At 39.7% G+C, this 26,586-nt stretch overlaps 1 pseudogene; it reads right to left on the bottom strand.

The window, feature by feature from the left end:
- The window catches only part of LOC138427890 (gastric triacylglycerol lipase-like), a 48,982-nt pseudogene extending 31,285 nt beyond the window's left edge, over positions 1–17,697 (bottom strand).
- Positions 17,698–26,586: the final 8,889 nt, after the last annotated feature.

Here is a 26,586-nt window from a genome sequence, read left to right as displayed (position 1 = left end):
TAGAAATGATTTTAAAGCAAAAGAAAAATCCCTGGAAAATATCCAGAAAGATCACTGGAAACTATATAACACACTTTCAAGTAGCAAAGATCAAATAAGATAACAAAAAAGAAACTGAGGTAGCTTAACTTGAATGAAAATGAAATCATAACCTTTCAAATTTATTTGACAGCTCTAAGGCAGTGCCTAGACAGAATAATATGGCAATAAATGCTTAAATTATAAAACAAAGATTAAAAAGTGATGATCCAAGAAATCAGGAAAAAAGAAATCACAAAATCAAAAGTTAGAAGAAAGGAAATGCTAAACAGCAAATAGAAATCCATGAGCAATCTTTAAAAAATATAGAAAAAAATCAGTAAAATTAAAGACCAGTTCTTTGACAAGATTAATAATATTTGTAAGTATCTAGCCAGACTTTCCAGGACAAAAAAAAGAGATGTAAAATATTATCAATATCTAGAATGAGAAAAAGGACATCTTTTAACAGATGTTAAAAGAACAGGGAAAAAAATGTTAGGCTTCCCAGGTGGTTCAGTGGTAAAGAACCTGCCTATCAATGCAGGAGACACAGGAGATATGGGTTCAATCCCTGGGTCAGGAAGATGACCTGGAGTAGGAAATGGCAAGCTGATTCAGTATTCTTGCCAGGAAAACTCTGTGAACAGAGGAGCATGGTAGGCTACAGTCCGTGAGGTCATAAAGAGTTGAACACAACCGAGCAACTAAGCACACATGCAAGAAAATATTATGTATAATCTTATGACAATAAATTTAAAAACTCAGATAAAATGGGCACATTGAGGAAAGATTACCACAGTATATTCATGCTTCCCTGGGAAATCCCATGGACAGAAGAGCCTGGCAGGCTACAGTCCATGGGGGTCACAAGAGTCAGATACAACTTAGTGACTAAACCACCATCCATTCATAAATAAATAACTTGAATAGCCATAAGTCTATTGAGGATATTGAACTTGTAGCTAAGTACTCCCAGCAGAAACTTTCCGTCTCAGATGCCTTTACTGGTAAAATAGATCAAATATTTTTTAAAGATAGAATATTAATTTTACACAGCATCTTCCAGGAAAGTGTAAGAAAAGGACTACTATCCAACTCATTTTATGAGGTCAAGTATTACCTTGATACCAAAATTAGAAAAACAGATTACAAGAAGAGAATTATAGCTAATAGACTTTATGAATATACTTGCAAAAAATGTTCACAATTTTTGAAAAATGTTAGTAGAGCAATAGAAAAAAGCATAACACATCAAAAAAAAAAAGATCAAGAACAAGATGGCAGAGGAGTAGGTGGATGTGGAGTACATCTCTCTCCACGGATACATCAGGAATACAATACTTCTGTGTCTGAAGCGCACGCAAAACACCAGCTGAGAGTGGACAGAAGTACCTGACCAGTGGAAAAGAATATATAGAACCATGCAAAACTCAATAGGATGAAGAACTTGGGGCGGGGGGCGGGAGGGGGGTGGAAACAGGAGTGTTAGTAGGACTGGATCTGCCCTTTGTGGGTGGGGGAACTGAAGCAGGGGTCCTATCCCCACATCGGGGCAATTGTCTGAGTCAGAGGAGAAACATTTAAGGCTGAGAGTGAAACAGCTGATCTGTGGCAGCCTAAATGGAATGAGAAGCGGACAGTCTTTGCTGTAACCATACATACCCTAGACAGGGTTGCAGGTCCCCTGGAAGGCACAGCGGCTGGGAGCTGGAGTTTAAGGATTGTGGAACAATCCCAGGGCGAGGGCTGCTGTTGACTGTGGAGAGATGGACCAAGGGGAGATGAGGGTGGAGATTGTGGTGGGAAATGCCTGTGGAGGAAAAGCTGGCCAGCCGTGGAAGCAAGGCGATTTTGCTGAGTCATGCATAGGAGGTGGAGCCATCTTCACACCTCTCTCTCCTCACATGCCAGCGTGGCAGCTGAACAATAGAGAGGCTGGCCCATCAAATGCCTGATGCGCTGAACTACAGAGAAGGACCCCAGCCAGAGGGCCCCTTTATGTGCCTGATCCACCTAACAGCAGAGAAGGACTCCAGGCAAGGGAGCCCTCTAAGTGCCTGAATGTGCGGAGCTATGGAAAAAGACTGGTGAAAGAGACCTTCTGATTGCCAGCTACAAGAGGCTCCAAAAAAGACTCTGATAGAGTCATAACACCTGCAGCAGAGGCAGTCTGTGTCCCTGAACACTGCCAACAGGGTCCCCACAAGCCAAGTAGCTCTACCACCTTCGCGCTCAACCTTCACCAGGGCAGAGCAGCCACAGGCGAAAAAAGTCTTGCATCTATGCATCCAGGGTTGCTTCAGTCGTGTCCGGACCCTTTGCGACCCTGTAGACTATGGCCTGCCAGGCTTCTCTGTCAGGGAGGGGGGTTCTCCAGGCAAACATATCGGAGCATACTGGCCAATATTTGTTGCCATACCGTTCTAGAGAAGCATATTTCTTGCTGCCTGAGTCCCAACTCCACTGAGTACCTGGTGCTGCCATAACCCCTGAAAACCAAGCAGCTGCACCACCTCCATACTTGGCCCTCACAGGGGCAAACTCAAGTGCTCCAGGGCAACCTCAGGAGCAAACCCCAGTTGATGACCCACATGTGGAGGTGGAAATAAAACCACAATTGAAATCCAGGGGCAGTGTGACTAAGGAAGAAGACCCAAAATGTTCCCACCAGCTGTACAAGCTACAGATTAAATCCTTATGATCAATTAGGTAGACTCTGTCTATGGAATATACAAAAGATCATTGAGAGCTCCCACAAAAGAAAACGCACTAGTTCTGGTAGCTGTGAACATTGGAGGCAAGAACACACACACAGGAGTAGGACCAGATTAGAATCAGAGCTGCCCCACAGCAGGTCAGAGATCAGCACAGTGCTGGAAGGAAGTGGTGAAGTGGACTGTGACTCCAAGCAAGGGAAAGGGCTCTGATAGTAGCGATTCAGGAAAACATTTACTATTCGTGGGTTTTGACTTGTTCTATAGATTATTTTGGATTCCCTCCCCCCCCCAACACTTTATTTTCCCTCTCTCTGTTGTAGTTGTCAATTTTATTGGCACTATGAAATCTAATGAAACTTTTGAGCTTTTTTTTCTTTTTTCTCAGTCACATATTTTATTGTTATAAACCTCTGTCTCTAAGTTGGGCTTTTGCAGTTCTGTGGAGTTTTCTTCTTTTTTCTCTTTTTTTAATTTTAATTTTTTAAACCTATTATTTTTTCTACATTTATTCCTTTGTTTGCTTTCCTACTGTTCTTTTCCCTGGGAGTTAATCATTAATGTATATAAATATTCTTCATCTACCTCTATTTAACTTTGCAAATCTATTCTTTCTTTTCTTTCTTTCATTTCCTCTTAACGTATTTGTTAGTTTTGTTTTCATTGCTTTATTCCCCACTTGGCACCTTGCTTTAGTTTTGCTTTCCAGTTTGTGTTTTAATTAGATTTGTTCTTAACTGGTATATATTATTTTTTATATTCTTTGTTTGCTGGGTCAATCTATTGTACTTTATTTTTGTTAGACTGTTTTGACTTTGTTCAGAGGTGTATATGTATATGTGTATATTTCATTATTTTAATTATTATTTGCCTGATTTTGTAACTGCCATTTGTCTGGGGTTCATTTTTGGTTTCATATTTTGGGATATTTGTTTTAATCTCACTTAATGTCATAACAAACCACTGTGGAATCTTCGTTCCCAATCAGAGATCGAGTCCTGAGCCTTTGGAGTGGGAGCACTGACTTCCAGACCCTAGACTACCAGAGAACGAACCCTAGGGAGTATCAAATAGTAAGATCTCACATGAAGGAAACCGCTTGAATACCAAACCTGGCATCACCTAGCCACCAGAAGCACCCTGTGCAGGACACCTCATCTAAACAATAAATAACACAGAAATACAAACCCAGTCATCAGCAGACAAGATTACCACCTTACTCACCCTTGTCCATCAGAGGAAAAACGAACAAACAAATAAAACTCAGCACAAATCTCACCCTATAGGAACCTTACACAAACCACTGGACCAGGCAGGGCAGAAACCAAAAGGAAGAAAGAATTAAACCTTGAAGACTGGGAAAAAGAGAACTCAAACACAATAAGTTTAAAAAAAAAATGAAAAGGGAGAGAAATACTACACAAATGAAGGAACAAACCAGAAACACAGAAGTCCAAATAAATGAAGAGGAAATAGGCAAACTACCTGAAAATGAATTCAGAATAATGATAGTAAAGATGATCAAAAACCTTGAGAACAAAATGAAGAAATGGCAAGAATCAATTAATAAAGACCTAGAAGAATTAATAAAACATACAGAGACAAACAGCACAATTACTGAAATTAAAAATACTCTGGAAGGAATCAATAGCAGGATATCTGAAGCAGAAGAAAGAATCAGTGAGCTGGAAAATAAAATGATGGAAATAACATCTGAAGAGCAGAATAAAATAAAAAGAATGAAAAGAACTGAGGAAAATAGTCTCAGAGACCTCTCGGATCAACATTAGATGCACCAACATTAGAACTATAGGCGTTTCAGAAGAAGAGAAAAAGAAAGGGTATGAGAACATTTTTGAAGAGATTATAGTTGAAATTTCCCCCAACATGGAAAAAGAAATAGTCAGTCAAGTCCAAGAGGCACAGAGTCCTAAACAGGAAAAACCCAAGGAGAAACATGGAAGACACATACTAATCAAATTGACAAAGACTAAACACGAAAAAAGAATATTAAAAGCAGCAAGAGAGAAGCAACAAGTAACATACAAGGGCAACCCCCTATGCTTAACAACTGATCTTTCAGCAGAAACTCTGCAGGCCAGAAGGCAATGGAAGGATATATTTAAAGTACTGAAAGGGAAAAATCTACAACCATGATTACTGTCCCCAGCAAGGATCTCATTCAAAAGCCTTAATAAAAGGCTTTTCCCATAAGCAAAAGTTAAAAGAATTCAGTAGCACCAAACCAGCTTTACAACAAATGTTAAAGGGACTTATATAGTCAAGAAATACAAGAGAAAAAAAGATCTACCAAATCAACCCCAAACAATTAAGAAAATGGCAATAGGAACATATATATGAATAACTACTTTAAATGTAAATGGTTTAAACGCTCCAACCAAAAGACACAGCCTGGCTGATTGGACACCAAAAAAAAAAATAAGACCCATGTATATTCTGTCTACAAGAAACCCATTTCAGACTTAAAGACATATATAGATTGAAAGTGAGAGAATGGAAAGGTATATTCCACGCAAATGGGAAACAAAAGAAAGCCAGAGTAGCAATCCTTATATCAGACAACATAGACCTTAAAAAAGAAGATTACAAGGGATAAGGAAGGATGCTACATAATGATCAAGGGATCAATCCAAGAGGAAGGCATGACAATTGCAAATATCTATGCACCCAATATTGAAGCACCTCAATACATAAGACAAACACTAACAGACATAAAAGGAGAAGTTGATGTAACACAATAATAGTAGGAGACTTTAACCGCCCCCCCCCCGACTCACACCAATAGACAGATCATCAAAACAGAAAATTAATAAGGAAACACAAGTCTTAAAGGATACATTAGATGAGATGGATCTCATTGATATCTTCAGGACATTCCATCCAAATGCAGATGAATACACCTTCTTCTCAAGTGTACATGGAACATTCTCCAGGATAGACCACACCTTGGGTCACAAATCAAACCTCAGTAAATTTAAGAAAATTGAGATCGTATCAAGCATTTTCTCTGACCATAAAGCTATGAGACTAGATATCAATTACAAGAAAAAACTGTAAGAAACACAAACACATGGAGATTAAACAATAGGTTTCTAAACAACCAAGAGGTTACTGAAGAAATCAAAAGGGAAATCAAAAAAATTTCTAGAAACAAATGTCAATGAAAGCACGACAACTCAAAACCTATGGGATGCAGCAAAAGCTGTTTTAGGAGGGGAGTTTATAGCAATGGAATCTTACTTCGAGAAACAAGAAAAACATCAAATAGGCCACCTAACTTTACACCTAAAACTACTTGAAAAAGGAGAACAAAACCCCCCAAAATTAGTAGAAAGAAAGAAATCATAAAGATCTGAGCAGAAATAAATGAAAAAGAAACAAACAATGGTAAAGATGAACAAAACTAAAAGCCGGTTCTTTGAGAAGATAAAATTGACAAGCTTTTAGCTAGACTCATCAAGAAAAAAGAGAGAAGAATCAAATGAACAAAATTAGAAATGAAAAAGGAGAGGTTACAACAGACAATGCAGAAATATATAGGATTACAAGAGACTATTATGAACAACTATATGGCAATAAAATGGATAACCTGGAACAAATGAACAGATTCTTAGAAAAGTTCAATCTTCCAAGACTGAACCACAAAGAAGTAGAAATTATGAACAACCCAATTACAAGCAATGATATTGAAGTGGTGATCAAAAATCTCCCAAGTAACAAAAGCCTGGGACCAGATGGCTTCACAGGAGAATGCTATCAAACATTTCAGTTCAGTTCAGTCAGTTGCTCAGTCGTGTCTGACTCTTTGCCACCCCATGAACAGCAGCACGTCAGGCCTCCGTGTCCATCACCAACTCCCGGAGTTCACTCAGATTCACATCCATCGAGTCAGTGATGCCATCCAGCCATCTCATCCTCTGTTGTCCTCTTTTCCTCCTGTCCCCAATACCTCCCAGCAGCAAAGTCTTTCTCAATGAGTCAACTCTTCACATGAGGTGGCCAAAGTATTGGAGTTTCAGCCTCAGCATCAATCCTTCCAACGAACACCCAAGACTGGTATTCTTTAGGATGGACGGGTTGGATCTCCTTGCAGTCCAAGGGACTCTCAAGAGTCTTCTCCAACACCACAGTTCAAAAGCATCAATTCTTTGACACTCAGCTTTTTCACAGTCCAACTCTCACATCCATACATGACCACTGGAAAAACCATAGCCTTGATTAGACAGACCTTTGTTGGCAAAGCAATGTCTCTGTTTTTTAATATGCTATCCAGGTTGGTCATAACTTTCCTTCCAAGGAGTAAGCAACCCAGAAAATCCTGATTGTGTGATCACTCACCTAGAGCCAGACATCCTGGAATATGAAGTCAAGTGGGCCTTAGAAAGCATCACTACGAACAAAGCTAGTGGAGGTGATGGAATTCCAGTTGAGCTATTTCAAATCCTGAAAGATGATGCTGTGAAAGTGCTGCACTCAATATGCCAGCAAATTTGGAAAACTCAGCAGTGGCCACAGGACTGGAAAAGGTCAGTTTTCACTCCAATTCCAAAAAAAGGCAATGCCAAAGAATGTTCAAAGTGCCACACAATTGCACTCATCTCACACGCTAGTAAAGTAATGCTTAAAATTCTCCAAGCCAGGCTTCAGCAATACGTGAACCGTGAACTTCCAGATGTTCAAGCTGGTTTTAGAAAAGGCAGAGGAACCAGACATCAAATTGCCAACATCTGCTGGATCATGGAAAAAACAAGAGAGTTCCAGAAAAACATCTATTTCTGCTTTATTGACTATGCCAAAGCCTTTGACTGTGTGGATCACAATCAACTGTGGAAAATTCTGAAAGAGATGGGAATACCAGACCACCTGACCTGCCTCTTGAGAAACCTATATGCAGGTCAGGAAGCAACAGCTAGAACTGGACATGGAACAACAGATTGGTTCCAAATAGGAAAAAGAGTATATCAAGGCTGTATATTGCCACTCTGTTTATTTAACCTATATGTAGAGTACATCATGAGAAACGCTGGGCTGGATGAAGCACAAGCTGGAATCAAGATTGCCAGGTGAAATATCAATAACCTCAGATATGCAGATGCCACCACCCTTATGGCAGAAAGTGAAGAGGAAGTAAAAAGCCTTTTGATGAAAGTGAAAGAGGAGAGTGAAAACGCTGGCTTAAAGCTCAACATTCAGAAAACAAAGATAATGGCATCTGGTCCCATCCCTTCATGGGAAATAGACGGCGAAATGGCGGAAACAGTGTCAGGCTTTATTTGGGGGGGGGGGGGCTCCAAGATCACTGCAGATGGTTAATTGCAGCCATAAAACTAAAAGACTCTTACTCTTTGGAAGGAAAGTTATGACCAACCTAGATAGAGGCAAGATGGCAGCAAACAGAAAGGAATTTGAAAGGGGAAAAAACCCCATACAACCTTATGAAATTTCAGTGTGTAAAATTAAAAGGAAATTACATGATAGTAAAACTTGAAGGGGCTTTCCTGGTGGCTCAGACAGTAAAGAAACTGCCTGCAGTGCAGGAGACCAATCCCTGGCTGGGGAAGATCCCCTGGAGAAAGGAATGGCTACCTACTTTAGTAATCTTGTTTGGAGAATTCTGTGGACAGTGGAGCCTGGCAGGCTGTACAGTCCATGGGGTTGCAAAGAGTCAGACATGACTGAGCAGCTAACACAGACACACACAAAACTTGAAAGAGAAATACTGATTATGGATTTACATATGAAAAAAGGACTAATAATGATTTCAAAAGATTGATGATAGATATAAGGAAATAGGTAAAATAAACTGGGTGATGCAAGGCTGAAAACAATGCAGAATGCGTCATCAAATTCCAGAGAACGCTGCATTACGTACTGAAGCCAGTGAGGAAAATGGAATATTTTAATCCAGCAGGAGCCTATGTAAGCATCCCTGTTCTTCGGTATTATTCACATTTCCTCATTTTGGAAACTATAAGCATATGCTATAATGAGTCACAAACCTTTAATTGTGTTGGTTTGGTGAAAGTAGGAGGATGCAGTAAAAATGTGTTTTTAATAGAAGTAGCTGGAGCCAGTGAAAAATAAATTTTAATCTTTTCAGCCAGTAGTGGATTTATTGAAAATTCTCCAAAAGCTGAAAGTAAACAAGAAAATAGACCAGTTTACTCGAGTTCTGTCTTGCCACAACGTTTCATTGTTACTTGGCTAGTTTACCTATGATTACGTAATAGGGTTGCTATCTTTACCATATATTCCAAAGTGGTCTCTAAAGATTTCCTCTACAATTTACTCTGCACACTGCTGCTGCTAAGTCACTTCAGTCGTGTTCGACTCTGTGCGACCCCATAAATGGCAGCCCACCAGGCTCCCCCATCCCTGGGATTCTCCAGGCAAGAACACTGGAGTGGGTTCCCATTTCCCTCTCCAGTGCGTGAAAGTGAAAAGTGAAAGTGAAGTCTCTCAGTAGTGCCCGACCCTCAGCGACCCCATGGACTGCAGCCTTCCAGGCTCCTCCGTCCATGGGATTTTCCAGGCAAGAGTACTGGAGTGGAGTGCCATTGCCTTCTCCAGCTCTGCACACTACACAAGATTAATTTCTTGGAATTTCATTTTGTTTGTCTTTTTCCCAATCTGCCTGTGGTCGCTAAATCCATAATTTAATATTCAGTGACACCTGTTGTTTTATTTCATTAGTAAAAAATCTGGGTAAAATGAACCATTTCTCCTCCCATTGAAGAATTTCCCTTAGGCTTTCAGGATTATTTTTTAAAATTTCATTTGGTTTGATTTTATATTGTAGTATAGTTGATTTATTATGTTGTGTTAGTTTCAAATGTATAGCAAAGTAATTCAGTGTTTTATATATATTCTTTCTCAGATTCTTTTCTCATATGGCTTATTATAAAGTATTGATCTGAGTCCCCTCCACTTTATAGTAGGTTCTTTTTGATTTTCTATTTTATACATAATAATATGTATATGTTAATCCCAACCTTCCTATTTATCATTCCCCCTTCACCTTTCTCCTTTAGTAACCATTAGTTTGATTTCAGAGTCTGTGAGTCCATTTCTGCTCAGTAAATAAGTTCATTTGCATTTTTTAAGATTCCATGTATAAGTGATATCGTATCATATTTGTCTTTATTTGACATCTCACTCAGTATGATAATCTCTAGGTCTCTCTATTTCATTCTTTTCAATGGCTAAGTAATATTCCATTGTAAATATGTATCACAACTTCTTTATCCATTCATCTGAGATGGACATATAGGTTACTTCCATATCTTGGGTATTGTAAATAGTGCTGCAAGGAACATTGGGGTACATGTATCTTTTTGAATTACAGTGTTTTTTTCTTTATAAATGCCCAGGAGTAGAATTGCAAGGTCACAGGACAGTTTCCCCTCTGGGCTGTTTCACCTGCTTTTGACTCCACTGATCACTTTAAATGTGGTTTACACTTACTGAGGGCCTAGATACATCCTCTCCTCTTTTGACCTCTTCTCTAAAACAGAGGCTGGGCCATCTTTCTTTCAGAAACCATCCATATTCAAGGTGCAGTTCAACACTCTTTCTTTTTATCACAAAATCTTCCCTAATAACTGTGATCGAAGGAAATGTTTCCTTTCATGGCCACACAATTACTTTCAAGGCCCAGACGCTTTTGCCTTCACAGGTCCCTTTCTCCCCACTCCCACCCCAAAATCTATGTAAAAACCATGTTTTGTGACTGTGTTGACATGAACATAATCCAAAATGAGTTATATTCCTTTACTCTTTTGATTTTGAAAGTAATTAACTATTTTGAGGTGCCCATAAAGTATTATGAACCCTAGGAGCTTGGCCTCCTATGCTGGGTTATTTAACTCTCTCCTCTATGCTCTCCTCATTCTGGTTCACTCGACTGACTATAAGCCTGCTGAAAGCATCATCCCTTTTGCAGCAATTCTCCATAGTGGTGATTTGTCCCCAAGGGTCATCTGAAAAAGTCTGGAGACATTTTGGTTATCATAACTGCAAGGACAGAAGGGGGCGGTGCGAGTATCCTACTATGCGCAGGCGAGCCCCAACCCTGACCCCCAGCAAAATACCAGTAGTGATGAGGGAGACAAACTTTGCCTTATTAGATTGTGAGCTTTGAGGAAATGAGATTTCTTTAGTGTATACATTGCAAATACCAAATAATGTTGCAAATAATAGCCAACAAAGTATATTTCAAATAGTAAATACACTGCACATTTAAAGAGTGAATACCTGAAGTAATTAGAAACGTTTTACTGTCCAACTGAAAAGTTTTGAAGCATCTGATCTTTCAGGATGTAAATTAATATGCCTCATACTACCCTAGGAGAAGGCAACGGCAACCTACTCCAGTACTCTTGCCTGGAAAATCCCATGGATGGAGGAGCCTGGTAGGCTGCAGTCCATGGGGTCGCGAAGTCAGACACGACTGAGAGACTTCACTTTCACTTTTCACTTTCATGCATTGGAGAAGGAAATGGCAACCCACTCCAGTGTTCTTGCCTGGAGAATCCCAGGGACAGGGGAGCCTGGTGGGCTGCCGTCTCTGGGGTCGCACAGAGTTGGACACGACTGAAGTGACTTAGCAGCAGTAGCAGTAGCATACTACCCTAGATGGGATCCCAGGCAAAGCGCAAACAAAACTCACTGGGCAGCAGAATGTCACTGATCAAAGAAACCATACCAAGCAACTTCAGACTTTTTCTAAGGAGTATCAACACATCAACCTTCTGTTAAGAAAACACTGTAAGGGCTTCCCTGCTGGCTCAGCAGTGAGGAATCCACCTGCCAATGCAGGAGACACAGGTTTGATCCCTGATCCAGGAAGATCCCACGTGCCAGGGCAACTAAGCCTGTGTGCCACAACAACTGGGTCTGTGCTCTAGAGCCCAGGAGCCACAGCTGCGGAGTCCACGTGCTGCAACTTCTGCAGCCCACATGCCCGAGAGCCTGTGCTCAGCAACATCAGAAGCCTCCACAGTGAGAAGCTCACACACCCCAAATGGAGAGTAGCACTCACTTGTCACAACTAAAGAAAATCCTGTGCGGCAACAGAGACCCAGCACATTCATAAATAAATAAACATTTTTTTTTTTTAAAGAGAGCACTAAAGGAAAAAAAAAATTTAAACACACATGCCAAGTCTTCAGTCTTGGCAATTCTAGTTGTAGAGAATCTTAGGTGATTCTAACACATACATCTTGTTTAGAATGTGCGGTATGATTGGAAAGATCACATTAATAGATGATGATATCCATTAATCATTTTTAAAGGATCATATACCTATATGCCATAATAAAACAATACTCACTGGCTTTTAATATTGTTCTCTTATGGCTTGTCTGTATGTTCTAAATAATTGTAATGAATAAGTATACTTTCTAAAATAAATTCTTTTTAACAAGAAAAGTTTTCTGTTATTTAAAAAATAAAAACTATAGCACAATCACATTTCATTATTTCTTAGCATACGAGTAAGTGCTCCTTGGGAATGGCCCACATAATAAATTTGCTTTTGTCCTGTTTTCTTCACAATGTAATCAATGTTGGCTGTAAGATCACATTTTAACATTTCATCAAATTGCATGAAACAAAATGAATAAAACTTGTTTTAAGTCTTTATTATAATAAGAAAGTTATCTTCATACCTTAAATTATGGACTTAAAAAGCCCTCTGTAAGGACACCTGGATCATAAGAACTAACATTGATTTCACACTTCCTATTTGTTAGCTACTAACATGTTACCTTCTTCTAAGCACCACTTCATTCCATGCTCACAAAATACCTTTAACCTAAGTAACTATGGACATTCTAGAACAGAGGAAACAGGAAATGTGTCTGTGAGTATAACCAATAAGTGATAGACTAAATTTCAGAGTGTTCTTGTTCTAGAGCCCAACTTCTAAGATATATAGGAAAGATATGGCTTTCCCATAAAAGAATTTTGAGAAATATACTTTTTAAAAATATGTAGTGCACAAAAATCACTGTCAAGTGAGTGATAGGAAAACTAAAATATGCAATATGCTATAATAATTTCCAGGTATACAGAAGTAAAAGTAGAAATTTAAATTATTTTTGGCAACTGATAAGAGTTGATGCTATTATATTATTTGACTTTTCTGTGATAAAACCCTGGAGGAGGAAATGGCGGCACACTCAAGTATTCTTGCCTGAATAATTCATGGACAGAGAAGTCTGGTGGGGACTAGTCCATGGGGTTACAAAGAGTCAAACACGACCTAGGGGCTGAGCATGCATGCACACTGTGGTAAAAAAAGTAACCATTGACACATTTACCCTTGCTTTTTCCTCTCTTCTCTATATTTCTCTGAAAAGCCTAAAGCAAAAAAGTAGTGATGGGTTCGCAAAGTGATGAACATTTGGAAAACTGGAGTTGTTATTGTTCAGTGGGTCAGTTGTGTCTGATTCTTTGCAACCCCATGGACTGCAGCAAGCCAGGCCTCCCTGCCCTTCACCATCTCCCAGAGCTTGCTCAAACTCATGGCCATTGAGTCAGTGATGGCATCAACCATCTTGTCCTCTGTCGTCCCCGTCTCTTCCTGCCTTCAATCTTTCCCAGCATCAGGATCTTTTCCATTGAGCCAGTTCTTTGATCGGGTGGCCAGAGTATTGGAGTTTCAGCTTCAGCATCAGTCCTTCCAATGAATATTAGGATTGATTTTCTTTAGGACTGACTGGTTTGATCTTCTTGCGGTACAAGGGACTCTCAAGAGTTTTCTACAACACCACAGTTCAAAAGCATCAGTTCTTTGCCTCTCACCCTTCTTTATGGCCCAACTCTCACATCCATACATGACAAATGGAAAAACCATAGCTTTGACTATATTGGCTTTTGACTATATGGACAATATGGACCTATATCGGCAAAGTGATATCTCTGCTTTTTAATACACTATCTAGATTTGTCATAGCTTTTTTTTCCACGGAGCAAGTGTCTTTTAATATCATGGCTTCAGTCACCATCTACAGTGATTTTGGAGCCCCAGAAAATAAAGTCTGTCATTGTTTCCCCATCTATTTACCATGAAGTGATGGGACCAGATGCCAAAATCTTCGTGTTTTGAATATTGAGTTTTAAGCCAGCTCTCTTTCATCTTCATCAAGAGGCTCTGTAATTTCTTTTCACTTTCTGCCATGAGAGTGGTGTCACCTGCATATCTGAGGTTATTGATATTTCTCCCAGCAATCTTGATTCGAGCTTGGGCTTCATCCAGCCCAGCATTTTGCATGATGTACTCTACATATAAGTTAAACAAGCAGGGGGGTGATATATAGCCTTGACCTACTCCTTTCACAAATTTTGAACCAGTCTGTTGTTCCATGTCCAGTTTTAACTGTTGCTTCTTGACCTGCATACAGATTTCTCAGGAGGCAGGTAAGGTGGTCTGGTATTCCCAGCTCTTCAAGAATTTTCTACAGTTAAAGGCTTTAACGTTCTCAATGAAGCAGATGTTTTTCTGGAATTCTCTTGCTTTTTCTATTATCCAACAGATGCTGGCAGTTTGATCTCTGGTTCCTCTACTGTTTCTAAATACAGCTTAAATATCTGGAAGTTCTCAGTTCACGTACTGTTGAAACCTGGCTTGGAGAATTTTGAGCATTACTTTGCTAGTCTGTGAGATGAGTGCAATTGTGCAGTAGTTTGAACATTCTTTGGTACTGCCTTTCTTTGGGGTTGGAATGAAAACTGACCTTTTCCAGTCTTGGGGCCACTGCTGAGTTTTCCAAATTTTCTGACATATTGAGTGCAACACTTTTACAGCATCATCTTATAGGATTTGAAGCAGCTCAGCTGGAATTCCATCACCCCCACTAGCTTTGTTCATAGTGATGCTTCCTTAGGTCTACTTGACTTCGCAGTTCACAATGTCTGGCTCTAGGGGAGTGATCATACCATCGTGGTTATCTGGGTCATTAAGACTTTCTTGTATTCTTGCCACCACTTTTTAATATCTTCTGCTTCTGTTAGGTCCATACCATTTCTGTTCTTAATTGTGCCCATGTTTGCATGAAGTGTTCCCTTGGTATCTCTAATTTTCTTGAAGAGATCTCTAAGTCTTTCCCATTCCTTTTTCCCCTCTAATTCTTTGCATTGATCACTTAAGAAGTCTTTCTTATTTCTCCTTGCTATTCTCTGGAACTCTGTATTCAGATGGGTATATCTTTTCTTTTCTCCTTTGCCTTTCACTTCTCTTCTTTTCTCAGCTATTTGTAAGACCTCCTCAGACAACTTTTTTACATTTCTTTTTCTTGTGGATGGTTTTGATCACCACTTCCTGTACAATGTTAGGAACCTCTGCTCATAGTTCTTCAGGCACTCTATCAGATCTAATCCCTTGATTCTATTTGTCATTTATACTGTATAATCACAAGAGATTTGATTTGGATCGTACCTGAATGGTCTAGTGGTTTTCTCTACTTTCTTCAATTTAAGTCTGAATTTGGCAATAAGGAGTTTATGATCTGAGCCACAGTCAGCTCCTGGTCTTGTCTTTGCTGGCTGTATAGAGCTTCTCCATCTTCAGCTGCAAAGAATATATTCAGTCTGATTTCAGTATTGACCATCTGGTGATGTTCATGTGTAGAATCGCCTCTTGTGTTGTTGGAAGAGGGTATTTGCTATGACCAATGCATTCTCTTGGAAAAACTCTGTTAGTGTTTGCCCTGCTTAATTTTGTACTCCAAGGCCAAACTTGCCTGTTATTCCAGGTATTTCTTGACTTCCTGATTTTGCATTTCAGTCCCCTATGATGAAAAGGACAGGTTTTTGGCAGGGAAGCTGGGGAATTCTTTACAATCTGGGGAATAATAGGAAATGATGTTTTTGGACATATTTTCATTTTAACTCTTGTTGCTGTTAGGCCTCTAAGTTGTGTCAGGCTCTTTTGCAACCCCATGGGCTATAGCCTTCCAGAGTCCTCTCTCTGTTGAATTTCCCAGGCAAGAACACTGGAGTGGGTTGCCATTTCCTTTTCCATGGGATCTTCCTGACCCTGGGATTGAACCCAGGTCTCCTGCATTGGCAGGTGGATTCTTTACCACAGAACCCTCAGGAAATTCTTAGGCTCATTAATAACCAGACAAATTAACATCTAGAATAACTTTTACATATAAACATTTAAAATATTTAAAAATATTATTTAAGCTACATTTGTTAATGAAATACCTTCATTCCACTGAAATACCTTCTGAGTTCTACAAAATTATATCAATATTACTAATTTAAAAACGCATTCAACACATTTTTATGTCAAAATAAAACAAACTTTTTTCCCCTACCTGCAAGCCCAGAATTCTTTAGAATCTTGATCTAGGTATAAGTGTTTCCTGAACCAAGTAGTCCTCTGTCATTCCCCATCCACACATCATAACCAGCATCTGCCAGAAGAAAGCCTAGACTATTGCTTGGAAGATTGGAAACCCAAGTGCTGGCAGTTACAAGAACGCCATGGTGTAGGAACACAACTGGCTTTTGGACTGAAAAGAAAGCATTGAAAATATTTGATAGCAGAAAATATATCTGAAAGTATAACAAAGGTCTTCAAGTCACTTTAATATAGTTAGGACTGATTGGATTGTATCCAAAAGAAATATGCTAACAATTCATTATGTTTATTTTATGCAAACATCGCCTAGAGAATGATACAGCAACCCACTCCAGTATTCTTGCCTGGGAAATACCATGGACAGAGGGACCTGGTGGGCTATAACCCATGGGCTCACAAAGACTCAGACACAACTGAGTGTGCGCACACACACACACAGACACACACACACACACACACACACACACACACACCAAATACTGATATTTTTCCTTAATCCTCAGAGCAAAAGAACTACAACATCATCTATGGGGTCCCATGTCCTCTTCTTATCCCACTTCCTGGAGCACACTTTTCCTTAGTTACTGATTTTAATTTCTAGGGCTTACAATTTATATTTTTTATATATCCATATAAAGAGTTTACACTTCATGAAAAACTGAAAGGGAAATCTCCAGAAACAGGAATGCTTTGGGTCTTTAAAATCTCATGTGCAGATAATCAAAGAAAAAAAAAAAAAGATACCCTCGTAAGCTTGAATAATGCTTGCTGTAAGCACTTAAGGCAGAAAAGAGGAGTGAACCAGAACTATGCTATTATACCAGGAAGAGCAATGATAATCCACACTTGGGTAAACCGAAGAATATCAGAGAAAAACTGGTTGAAAATTCTGGGTTGGGCTTCTATTCAGAGGCTTCCACCCAGTTCACCAAATCAAATTCATGGGCCAGTGTGTGCTCCACTTTGTTATAGAATCCAGTGTAAACCAAGTGTCATTCAGACCCTCAGCATAATATTCAAGAAGTTTCTATGTTTTTTATGAGTAAATTAATCTCATATTCTGTGATTAGAATATATCTGACTGGATTGTATTTGATTCAAGATTTGAGATACTCATCTTTTTCCATCACATAAATCCTACCTAAATAATTAGCACCATTCTTCCCATGAGGAATCCAGTTGAGCTGAAGGATGTAACCATCTGCAGTGATACCTTCATACTCTTCACTTGGGTAACCCCAGTAGGAAATTATCTCACTCTGAATGGAGAAAAGACAGACCGTTTAGTTTTATGAGTTTACTTGGCCAATTTTATGATTCTTAAGGTAGAATTTCATATTGGTAGGTTTCATATACTATGTAAGGAGAGCTTTCAAATTTTATAATAAAAGAAATTTTAAAAGAATGAATGAAAGTAATAGTGACAGTCTTTGGAGGTGTTTTAATTAGTGATAGTAATAACTTACAACATCTATATTGGCCTCAGGATTATTAGGTTTTTTCCCGAGGAAAACAAAATGTATTTCCAAACACATGGAGGACACACACTGTTTTAAGTAACCACCACATTTTCAACCTACTAAGGAAAAAAATTATTAGCATGATGCAGTAAATGTTTCAGTATAAAGTCAGGGTTCTTATGCTGCCTTGCTATTTGCTTCACAGTGTTTTTGTTTGTTACCATATCCTCTGGTTCTTCTTGTTTTATTGCCTTGCCTATTAGATGGTTTTATAACACTTCTGTTTTCCTGGTTATTTTCTTTCAGTTGTGTACATGATATATCCTCAGAGGACCTTTTGTCTATCAACCTGTAGATTTGATTTCAGAGCTACCGTTTACTATTTGTTATAGGCTGAACTGTGTCTCTGCACCACACCCCCTGAAAAAGGGTTTAAATCCTAACACGCAATACCCTAGAATGTTTTTGCAAATGTATATAAGGTTATTGCAGATGTAATTATTTAAGTTAAGGTAATACTGGAGAAGGGTGAGGCTCAGATCCTATAAGACCAGTCCTTATAAGAAGATTACCACATGAAGACAAGGACATGCAGGGAGAATGCCATGTGATAGAGAAGACAAAGGTGGGAGGTATATAGGTGCAAGCCAATGAATGGTAAAGACTGCTAGCAAACACCAGAATCTGGGAAGAGGCAATAAAGGATTCTTTCACTGCCTCCTTCAGAGGGAGTATAGTTCTGCAAAGACTTTGATTTCAGACTTCTAGCTTCCAGAACTGTGAGATAATAATTTTCTATTATTTTAAGCTACCTACTTTGTGCTATTTTGTTATGACAGTCCTAGGAAAATGAAAAACCATCTGTCAGAGAAGGGAAAGAGTTTTAATACCTGGACTGATCTTTGTCGAACTTATGAATAAAACAAGGTGATCCCTGATTTAGTGTCTGTTTTGTATGTGAGAATTCACATTAATCCCCTCAAAAAGGCAGACCAAATGTTACTCAAACACTGCCAAAACAAATAAATTTTTGTATTTTTGCTTTAAAATATCTGGATTCAAAATGACCTATTAAATGTTTCACTCACTGTAATACATGATGCATACCACTGTAAAGATCTACAGCAAGTCTTCACCTGTCTCTAGTAGTTTCCCTAAAGGACATCTGCACTAGCAAGCATATCCACACTCTCACCCACACCTTGGAAATGCTCCTCTGTGTCCATTCACAGCCCAATCATTTTTCAAAGTTTTAGAAATTTAGTTTCCTGCTCCACAGTCTTCTACTCTAAACCTGGCCTATTTTTTCACCAGGAAAAAGTTTAGCTTGAGGGGATACATGAAGGAACGACACGTTTTCTGCCTTTGAGGTGCATATAACCTAGTGATAGTTCAGCAGCTCCAGGTCTCTCTACTTGCTCTCTTACCTGTAATGTCCATGCATTTCTCAGTCCCTTTTACTTTTGGTCGACTCAGAGCCTACATGTTTGCTCTTAAAATCCCTTAGGTGAACTGAAACTTTAGACTTATTCAAAAAGAAGAATGACTAGGTAACAATGTAGATATAGAGCATCCTGCTCAGTCCTTGGTTCTAATAAGTATTTGCTGTTCAATAAATAAAAATTAATCATATTATTAGGAGTACTCTTCAAATTCAATGTCTTGTTATAATAACACTATCCTTTCGAAAGAATAGTTATAATTAAATGAAAGAATAAACGATACCATTGTTCCTAAAATCTACCAATGGTCCCTTATGTTTTCCTCAACAGTATAATAAAATTCTTTCTCACTCACTGTACAAACATCATCAAATACTCCTTAGGACTTGTCTTGAAGTACTAAAAATTAGTGTTTGCTGTTTAGGCCAAAGACTGTAAAGATCTCAACTCAAAGCCCCCATATGTTGAGTAGAGGTAGCCTAAGAGAGAAGGCTGAAGGGAAATTAACATTTGGGGGTGAGAGGGAGAAAGTAAAGAGGATGACCTCCCTAGACTACCAAGACTGGTGCCTGTGAGGGACCCAATCTGGTCAAGTTCCAACCTGGCTTCTTTTAATAACTATAAATACCAGAAACATTCCTTGCATCTTATTGGAATTAGTAAAATAAATGAATTTTTCAGAAGACTCCATATCCATTTGCTAATAAATACTGAATATGTTTTCAAACACCTCATGTCTTCTCGTAGATATTTTATTAGAGGGCCACTTTCCCCTTACCGATTTGAGAATAAGTCAGATTTCATTTTAAATTAGAAACTAGGAGCTAGAGCAAGTGGCAAGGCAGCCTGCTCCTGTTACACATTCATAGCACTGCTTCCCCTCCCTTCCTGCGGTCACTTCAGCCATGTCTGACTCTGTGTGAGCCCAGAGATGGCAGCCCACCAGGCTCCCCGTCCCTCAGGCAAGAACACTGGAGTGGGTTGCCATTTCCTTCTCCAGTGCATGAAAGTGAAAAGTGAAAGGGAAGTCACTCAGTCACGTCCTACTCTTTGCGACCCCATGGACTGCAGCCTACCAGGCTCCTCCGTCCATGGGATTTGCCAGGCAAGAGTGCTAGAGTGGAGTACCATTGCCTTCTCCACAGAGCACTGCTTAGTCTTTCCTTTTTCAAATTCTCTGAAATCGAGTTCCTAAAGAAGCGGAAAAGAGGAAAGAAACTTTTTCACTAAAGGTTTATATGTATATAATCAAGGCTGAAATTTTTAATAATTATATTTTACCTAAAATAGGACTAAACTTCACGATTAAATATATTAATTCTTAAAGTATAATAAATAAACTTTACCATGCCAGAGAGCCATAATTACTGTCACCAAATGTGGATGCTTTCTGCTTCCTGGAGAAGTGAAAATATTAATTCTGTTTTCCCTTCTCTATATTTATACACATGTATCTGTATATTTTGGATGGCCTTTCCTAAGAATGTTCAGTGGTTACATTTCGGGTAAGTTCTTATATTTGCCAAATTGCCAGTGAAATACTGCATTAACAGTCAATTCACAAAAGGATCCGGCTTCAAAACCATCCTCCTTGATCTATCAGCTAGTCAAACTCTGCTTTCCCTGTATCTTTATTCTTGGAGTATTCCAGACTCTGGGCTTCCCTGGTAGCTCAAATGGTAAGAAATCACCTGCAGTGAAGGAGACCTGGATTGGATCCCTGGGTAGGGAAGATTCCCTGGAAAAAGGAGTGACTTCTCACTCTAGTATTCTTGTCAGGAGAATCCCATGGTCAGAGGAACCAGGAGGGCTGAAGTCCATGGGGTCGCAAAGTCAGACAGGACTGAGCAACTGGAAAAAAAAAAAAAAATCCAGACTCTAGCTATCAAATCTTTCACCAGGACTTGGATAGGAGCATTTAGCTCATAAAGATGTCCATTTATCTTAAAACAGCCAGTAAGGCTTCAGTTCAGTCAGTTCAGTTCAGTTCATTTCAGTCGCTCAGTTGTGTCCGACTCTTTGCGACCCCATGAATCGCAGCACGCCAGGCCTCCCTGTTCATCACAATCTCCCTGAGTTCACTCAGACTCACGTCCATCGAGTCCGTGATGCCATCCAGCCATCTCATCCTTGATCGTCCCCTTCTCCTCCTGCCCCTAATCCCTCCCAGCTTACTGGTATAGTTTTGAAAATTCTGGGCAAGACAGTTTTTACCAGAGTTTTTGAGAGTTGTTATATCCAGAGTTATTTATAAAATGACATGCCAAATTAAGTATATACTAACAAAATGAAGTTTTATATGTCTATTGAAATTTTATTTTATTGTTCTAAGAACACATAACATGAGTTCTACCCTCTAAAAATTTTAAATGTATGACACAGTATAGTGGCAGCCCTTACAAAGTTCTTAACCTCTCCAATGTGCCCAAACTCGTGGGGCCTTGGGTTTTGTTTTTCTCCAGTGGTATGCTGAAATCTCCCTTCCAGATGGCTGGATTTCTACAAAGTCTGGAGGTATCTGCCCAAGATAACATCCCCAGGTTTTCCCCAAACTCAGCTTAAAGAGACCGTGGCAGGTTTGCTGGCTTCTGCTAATTCTGGAGCCCCTATGGAGGTATGCCTGCCTATTACCAGATACACAGGGAATGAGGTTTCTCCTGGGTCCCGTGGGCTGGATTCCACAACCCTCAAAGAAATGTTTTGTTTTTGCATGGTTGCCAATGTTTAGTTGTCAAAAGGGAGTACAAAAAAAGCATATTTTTCGCCACCTTGATGCTGACATCATCTCAGTATTTTATAAAGTCAATTTTCCTCAAATTTTTCTGTATGTTGAATATAACTGCAGAAAAATTACAGCAAACATTTTGCTCAAAATTTTCCAAGCCAGGCTTCAACAGTATGTGAACTGTGAACTTCCTGATGTTCAAGCTAGATTTAGAAAAGGCAGAGGAACCAGAGATCAAATTGCCAGCATCTGTTGGATCATCAAAGAAGCAAGGGAGTTCCAGAAAAACATCTACTTCTGCTTTATTGACTATGTCAAAGTCTTTGACTGTGTGGATCACCACAAACTGTGGAAAATTCTTAAAGAGATGGGAATACCAGACCACCTGACCTGCCTCTGGAGAAAGCTGTATGCAGGTCCAGAAGCAACAGTTAAAACTGAACAAGGAACAACAGACTAGTCCCAAATAGGGAAAGGAGTACATCATGGCTGAATACTGTTACCTGCTTATGTAGTAATATGCAGAGTACGTCATGAGAAATGCTGCGCTGGATGAAGCACAAGCTGGAATCAAGATTGCTGGGAGAAATATCAATAACCTCAGATATGCAGATGACACCATCCTTATGGCAGAAAGTGAAGAAGAACTAAAGAGCCTCTTGATAAAAGTGAAAGAGAAGAGTGAAAAAGTTGGCCTAAAGCTCAACATTCAGAAAACAAAGATCATGGCATCTGGTCCCATCACTTCATGGCAAATAGAAGGGGAAACAGTGGAAATAGTGACAGACTTTATTTTGGGGGCTCCAAAATCACTGCAGATGGTGACTGCAGCCATGAAATTAAAAGACGGTTGCTCCTTGGAAGAAAAGTCATGACCAACCTAGACACCATATTAAAAAGCATTACTTTACCAACAAAGGTCCATCTAGTCAAAGCTATGGCTTTTCCACTAGTCATATATGGATGTGAAAGTTGGACTATAAAGAAATCTGAGCACTGACAAATTGATGCTTTTGAACTGTGGTGTTGGAGAAGACTCTTGAGAGTCCCATGGACTGCAAGAAGATCCAACCAGTCCATCCTAAAGGAGATCAGTCCTGCGTGTTCATTGGAAGTACTGATGTTGAAGCTGAAACTCCTTTGGCCTCCTGATTGGAAAAACTGACTCATTTGAAAAGACCCTGATGCTGGGAAAGATTGAAGGCAGGAGGAGAAGCAGATGACAGAGGATGAGATGTTTGGATGGCATCACTGAATCAAGGGACATGAGTTTGGGTAAACTCCTGGAGTTGGTGATGGACAGGGAGACCTGACTTGTTGCAGTCCATGGGGTTGCAAAGAGTTGGACATGACTGAACGACTGAACTGAACTGAACTGAACTGAACTGACAAGCTAATACTAAAATCTATATGATTGACAAGGAACTTAGATTATTCAAGAATTTTAAGAAAGAATAATAAGTTGGGGGACTTGTCCCTGATTTCAAGACTTTATCAAGTTCCTGTAAAATAATTTTAATCAATAAAGTGTGGTAAATAAAATATAGTATATATCCACACAATGGGATTCTACTCAGTAACAAAAATGAGCAAACTATAGTACCTGCAATGCCTAAAAGACCCGAGCTCCCTAGTGAATTTCAGGGAAAGCAAATTTTAAAGGCAAAGTGAGGGAGAGAGTACAGATTAAATTATCGTCTTGTGCATAATTCTCTGATGGTTGATGATGTCCTACAGGTTAACATTGCCAATCCAGCTGGACTGGGGGCTACTACATGCTCATGGTCACCATGCAGTCAGCTTCTTCCATTTGGTAGGGACTTCAGTGTCTTGGGTTTCCCTGATGTCTCAGAAGGCAAAGTGTCTGCCTGCAATGTGGGAGACCTGGGTTCTATCCCTGGGTCAGGAAGATCCCCTGGAGAAGGAATTGGCAACCCACCACAGTACTCTTGCCTGGAAAATTCCACAGAAAGGGGAGCCTTGTAGGCTACAGTCCATAGGGTCGCAAAGAGTCGGACATGACCGAGTGACTTCACTTCACTTCACTTCAGTGTCTGTAAAATAACTTGTTGTTCAATTGCTAAGTTATGTCTGTCTCTGTGGTCTCATGGAAGGCTGTTTGCCAGGCTTCTTTGTCCTTTACTGTCTCCTAGAGTTTGCTCAAATTCATGTCCATTGAGTGAGTTTTCATTCCCATCCCAAAGAAAGGCAATGCCAAAGAATGCTCAAACTACCACACAAATGCACTCATCTCACACAGCTAGTAAAGTAATGCTTAAAATTCTCCAAGCCAGGCTTCAGGAAGACGTGAACCGTGAACTTCCAGATGTTCAAGCTGGTTTTAGAAAAGGCAGAGGAACCAGAGATCAAATTGCCAACATCCGCTGGATCATCAAAAAAGAAAGAGAGTTCCAGAACAACATCTATTTCTGTTTTATTGACTATGCCAAAGCCTCTGACTGTGTAGATCACAATAAACTGTGGAAAATTCTGAAAGAGATGGAAATACCAGACCACCTGACCTGCCTCTTGAGAAACCTATATGCAGGTCAGGAAGCAACAGTTTGAACTGGACTTGGAACAACAGACAGGGTCCAAATAGGAAAAGGAGTACACCAAGGCCGTGTATTGTCACCCTGCTTATTTAACTTCTATGCAGAGTACATCATGAGAAATGCTGGGCTGGATGAAGCACAAGCTGGAATCAAGATTGCTGGGAGAAATATCAATAACCTCAGATAGGCAGATGACACCATCCTTATGGCAGAAAGTGAAGAACTAAAGAGCCTCTTGATGAAAGTGAAAGAGGAGAGGAAAAATGTTGGCCTAAAGCTCAACATTCAGAAAACGAAGATCATGACATCTGGTCCCATCACTTCATGGCAAATAGATGGGAAAACAGTGGAAATAGTGTCAGACTTTATTTTTTGGGCTCCAAAATCACTGCAGATGGTGACTGCAGCCATGAAATTAAAAGACGCTACTCCTTGGAAGAACAGTTAGACCAACCTAGATAGTATATTCAAAAGCAGAGACATTACTTTGTCGACTAATGTCCGCCAGTCAAGGCTATGGTTTTTCCAGTGGTCATGTATGGATGTGAGAGTTGGACTGTGAAGAAAGCTGAGTGCCAAAGAAGTGATGCTTTTGAACTGTGGTGTTGGAGAAGACTCTTGAGAGTCCCTTGGACTGCAAGGAGATCCAACCAGTCCATTCCAAAGAAAATCAGTCCTGGGTGTTCTTCGGAAGGAATGATGCTGAAGCTGGAACTCCAGTACTTTGGCCACCTCATGGAAAAGACTCTGATGCTGGGAGGGATGAGGGCAGGAGGAGAAGGGGACGACAGAGGATGAGATGGATGGCTGGCATCACTGACTCGATGGATGTGAGTCTGAGTGAACTCCGTGAGTTGGTGATGGACAGGGAAGCCTGGTGTGCTGCGATTCATGGGGTTGCAAAGAGTCGACATGACTGAATGACTGAACTGAACTGAGTCAATGATGCCATCCAACCATCTCATCCTCTGTCCCCACCCTTTTCCTCCTGCCCTCAATCTTTCGCAGCATCACGGTCTTTTCCAATGAATTGGCTCTTCCTATTGGAGGTGGCCAAAGTATTGGAGCTTCAACTTCAACATCAGTCCTTTCAATGAATATTCAGGGTTGATTTGCTTTAGGATTGACTGTTTTGATATCCTTGCTGTCAAAGAGACTCAAGAGTCTTCTCCAGCACCAGTTTGAAAATGTCATTTCCTTGGTGCTCAGCCTTCTTTATGGACCAGCTCTCACACCTGTACATGACTACTGAAAAAACCATGGCTTTGACTCTACAGGTATTTGTCAGCAAAATGATATTTCTACTTTTGCTTTTTTTAATATAAATTTATTTACTTTAATTGGAGGCTAATTACTTTACAATATTGTATTGGTTTTGCCTTACATCGACATGAATCCTCCACAGGTGTACACGTGTTCCCCATCCTGAACCTGCCTCCCACCTTCCTTCCCATACCATCCCTCTGGGTCATCCCAGTGCACCAGCACCGAACCTGGATGCATTGAACCTGGATGCATCTCTACTTTTCAATATGCTGTCTAAGTTTGTCATAGATTTTCTTTTAAGGAGCAAGCATCTCTTAATTTCATGGCTGCAGACACTGTACACAGTGATTTTGGAGCCCAAGAAAATCGACTGTCACCGTTTCCATCTTTCCCTCATCTATTTGCCATGAAGTGATGGGACCAGATACCATAATCTTAGTTTTTTGAATGTTGTATTTTAAGCCAACTTTTCCACTTTCTTCTTTCACCTTCATCAACATTTTGTAGTTCCTCTTCACTTTCTGCATTAGGGTGGGGTAATCTGCATATCAGAGGCTGTGTGCATCAGACACTATGTTCTTCAGGAAGTAACTAAAGAATCTACTATATGGTTGATTTAGTGTTTAAATTGTTATGGGTTCTTCTGGCCCAACTGCTATTTTTTTGCTGTTGCTACATATTCACATTATTTTAAACATTAATTCCTGAGCCAGCCTTTTGTAACTCAGGACAGGCCTGGATCACTAAAGCTTTTCCATAAACATGAGGCAGCCAGAAGACAGGGAGGTGGTGGGCAGGGTCTGTCCTGGGAAAGCCCCAAAAGGCCGTACTTGGTTACAGAAAAATTAGCTTTCATATCAGCAAGTATTCTTCCAAACTCTTATGTTTCTAAAAATTCATATGTTCTCATATTTCTTGAAGGAAAAAAAACTCTACCTTTCTCAAAAAGCCTTCTACTGTAATTGAAAATATTTAAGATTATCGTTTCTGTTTTTAGTTATTTACATTCT

Source organism: Ovis canadensis, chromosome 22, assembly GCF_042477335.2.
Source record: "Ovis canadensis isolate MfBH-ARS-UI-01 breed Bighorn chromosome 22, ARS-UI_OviCan_v2, whole genome shotgun sequence".
Taxonomy (NCBI): domain Eukaryota; kingdom Metazoa; phylum Chordata; class Mammalia; order Artiodactyla; family Bovidae; genus Ovis; species Ovis canadensis.
This window is presented reverse-complemented; position numbering and strand designations above follow the sequence as displayed.